Raw genomic sequence first — 4,109 nt, forward strand, 5'->3', positions numbered from 1 at the left:
AAATCTTGAGGCTACAGAGCCCACATATTTTTTGGGGGTGGGGGAAACAAACATGTGGGGACCTTACTACATATAATGTGAAAAGTACTGTAACAGACACACTTACAAAGCATTCTGAGAACCCAGTGAAGGGAACCTTTTTCTTCGTGGGTGGAGTGGGGCAGGAGGCCAGGTCAGGCTTTATAAGGAAGTAACATGAACCTGAGTCTTTAAGGGTCCGTAAGATTTTATCATGCAAAGAGCTGAGAAAAAAGACTTGTATTTAAAGGGGAAAGCATGATCAAATGTAAGGCAGGAGGGAAGAAAGCCTGAGGATAAAGAAATTTAGGATATGAACACAATTAGATATAAGGCTGAGGAGAAAATATGGAGAGTGTCTGAAGAAGGATGTGGGAAATTCAGGTGGATAAGCGAGTAGAACCAAATTCTATAAAACCTTAAAATGACATTCCAAAATGTTTCAATATTATCCTTGTCTGATTTCTGTCAGTTTTAGAGGTAAAACATATTGGACCATCAGCTACATGACCTGGAAGGAGATGAGCAGGTCATTGAGATGAAGAATGGATTGGGGCTAGAGGGCAATAATCCAGCCCCAAGCCTAGTGGCTGAAAGCAGGACAAAAACCATGGGTTCTTTTAAAGAACAAACTTATGGTTACCGGGGGGAAGGGGGGAGGGCAGGGATAAATTGGGAGACTGGGACTGATACATACATACTGCTATATATAAAATAGATAACAATAAGAACCTACTGTAGAGCACAGGGAATTCTACTCAATACTCTAATGACCTATACGGGAAAAGCGTCTACAAAAGAGTGGATATATGCATATGTATAACTGATTCACTTTGCTGTACAGCAGAAACTAACAAAACATTGTAAACCAACTATACTCCAATAAGAATTTAAAAATAAATAAAAATAAAAGGAGTTGGCTGGAACTCAGAAAAAATAAAATAAAATAAAACAAAGAAGGCTTATTCAGATAAAGGAGCCTTATTCAGGTAAAAGAAACCTTATTCAGATAAAACAAAGAACACATGGGAAAAATAAAAAACAAATAGCAAGATGATAAATTTAAATCTAACTATATCAATAATCACAACTGTAAATGGTTTAAACACCCTGATTAAAAGACAGAGATGGTAGAGTATCAATATTGGCTCATCAGTTTTGTAATGAACTGAATTTTGTCACCCCCAAATTCATATGCTGCGGCCCTAACCCCCAGTGTGACTATATCTAGAGATCTGGGTCCTTAGGAGGTAATTAAGGTTAAATGAGGTCATAAGGGTGGGGCTCCAACTCAACAGAACTCTAGCCTGAAGAGAAAGAGGATATTCTCATCCTCTCTCTCACTCCTGCTTTCACTCTCTCTCACTGCCTCTTGCTCCCTCTCTAATTGCACCCAGGAAAGGCCCTGTAACCACACAGCAAAAAGGCAACATTTGCAAGCCAGGAAGGGTGCCCTCACCAGAGACTGAACAGACCAGCACCTTGATCTTGGATTTCTCAGCTTCCAGACTGTGAGAAATAAATTTTGGTTGTTTAAGCCACCCAGTCCATGGCATTTTGTTACAGCAAGCGGAACAGAGTACAACAAATTGTAACAAATGTACTACATTAATGGTAGATGTTAATAATAGGGAAAGCGAGGGGAGGAGAGTAAAGGGGTATATAGGAACCCTCTGTACTTTTGGCTCAATTTTTCTGTAAATTCAAAACTGCTCAAAAAAGAAATTCTATTAGTTTTTCTTTTTTAAGGCAGAAATTATCCAACTGATTATAAAAGCAAGATTCACTATATGGTGCCTATGAGAAATGCATATTAACTATAAAGACACAAAAGGTTAGAGGTAAAAGGACAGAATAAGATATACCAGGCTAACACTAATCAACATAAAGCTGGAAAGCCTATATTAATATCAGACAAAGAAGGTTTCAGAGCAAAGAATCCTGCCAGGGACATATAAATTCAATTCATAAATGATAAAGGGTCAATCTACCCAAAAGGACATAATCTTAAACATTTATGTAACTAAGAGCAGAGTTTCAAATAAACATGAAGCAAAAACTGATAAAACAATACAGGGAATATAGCCAATAATATTATTGTATAATAACTTTGTATGGTGTATAATGTATAAAAATATCAAATCACTATGTTGTACACTTGAAATTAATATAATATTGTAAGTCAACTATATTTCAATAAAAATAAATAAGATGGGGGAAAAAGACTGATAGAACTACAAGGAACAGTAGATACCTCATAATCACAGTCAGAGATTTCAATAGCCCTCTCTCAATAATTAATAAGACAAGTACAGAAAAAGTCAGTAAGGCTATAGAAGACCTGAACAAGGCTGTCAACCAACATGACCTAATAGATGTTTATAGAAGCCCCCCACCTGAAAACAGTAGAAAACATAGTCTTTTCAAATGCATACACAATATTTACCAAGATACATCATATTCTGGAGCATAAAGCAAGTCTTGATAAGTTTTAAATGACTCAAGTCATAAAAAGTATATTCTGTGACCACTGGAATTAAAATAAAAATCAATAACAGAAACCTCCATGTAATTGGAAACGGAATAACACACTTTTAAATAACTAATGGGACAAAAAATCAAAATGGAAATTAGAAAATATTTTTGAACTGAGTGCAAAAACACATCATATCAAGATGTATGGGATGCCTCAGTGGCAGGGTGAAAAATGTCCCCCAAATATATATACATCTTAATCTCCAGAACCTGTCAATGTTACCTTATATCACAGAAGGGACTTTGCAGATGTGATTAAGCTAAGAATCTTGAGACGGGCAGATTATCCTGAATTATTCCAGTAGGCCAGTGTGATCACAGTAATTCTTATAAGAGGAACCAAGGAAGAGTCAGAGAAGAGGGTAATGTAATGACAGAAGCAGAGGTGGGGGTTGTGTACTTTGAAGATGAAGGAAGGCGTCACAAGCCAAGAAATACAGGCAGCACTAGAAGATGAAAAAGGCAAGGAAACAGATTCTCTCCTCAGAGATTCCAGAAGGAACCAGCTCTGCCAACACCTTGACATTAGCTCAATAAATCTGAATTTGGACTTTATTTATTTATTTATTTATATTTATCTATCTATGGCTGCGCCAGGTCTTAGTTGCGGCATGCGGACTCTCAGTTGCGGCACGCGGACTTAGCTGCGGCATGCACACTCTTAGTTGTGGCATGCGGACTTCTCAGTTGCAGCATGCAGACTTCTTAGTTGCGGCATGTGGACTCTCAGTTGCGGCATGCATGTGGGATCTAGTTCCCTGACCAGGGATCGAACCTGGGCCCCCTGCATTGGGAGCGCAGAGTCTTAACCACTGGACCACCAGGGAAGTCGCTGAATTTGGACTTTTAACCTCCAAAATTTTAAAAGAACAATTTTGTATTGTTTTAAGCCATTAAGTTTGTGGAAATTTGTTACAAAAGCAACAGAAATCTAACACAGCCCTTAAAAAAGTATTTAGGAGGAAATTTATACTACCAAATGCCTCACCTTTTGCCTTATGAAACTAGTGGGGAAAAAATGAATGAAATCCAAAGTAGCAAAAGAGAGGAAATCGGGCTTCCCTGGTGGCGCAGTGGTTGGGAGTCCGCCTGCCGATGCAGGGGACACGGGTTCGTGCCCCGGTCCGGGAAGATCCCACATGCCGCAGAGCGGCTGGGCCCGTGAGCCATGGCCGCTGAGCCTGCGCGTCCGGAGCCTGTGCTCCACAACGGGAGAGGCCACAACAGTGAGAGGCCTGCGTACTAAAAAAAAAAAAAAAAGAGAGAGAGGAAATGATAAAAATCAGAAGAAATCAATGAAATAGAAAACAGGAAAACAACAGAAATCAGTAAAACTAAAAGTTGGTTCTTTAAAATCAATAAAATTAATAAACCTCTAGCCAGATTGATCAGAAAAAGAAAAAGAAAGAAGACACAAAAAAGAAAAAGAAAGAAGACCAGTATCAAGAATGAGAGAAGTGGTATCACTAGAGAGTCTAAGGTATTGAAAGAATAATTAGAAAATATAATGAATAATTTTGTGCCAATAAATTCAACAACTTAGAAAATAAAATGGA

The 4,109-nt window shown here is 38.2% G+C and overlaps 1 non-coding gene across 1 annotated transcript; it reads right to left on the minus strand.

Moving 5' to 3' along the window:
* Window positions 1-3,307: 3,307 nt before the first annotated feature.
* TRNAG-CCC (transfer RNA glycine (anticodon CCC)) lies at window positions 3,308-3,380 on the minus strand. Its single transcript has one exon. It is a non-coding gene; the product is annotated as a tRNA-Gly (tRNA).
* Window positions 3,381-4,109: the final 729 nt, after the last annotated feature.

Source organism: Physeter macrocephalus, chromosome 8 (assembly GCF_002837175.3).
Source record: "Physeter macrocephalus isolate SW-GA chromosome 8, ASM283717v5, whole genome shotgun sequence".
Lineage (NCBI taxonomy): Eukaryota > Metazoa > Chordata > Mammalia > Artiodactyla > Physeteridae > Physeter > Physeter macrocephalus.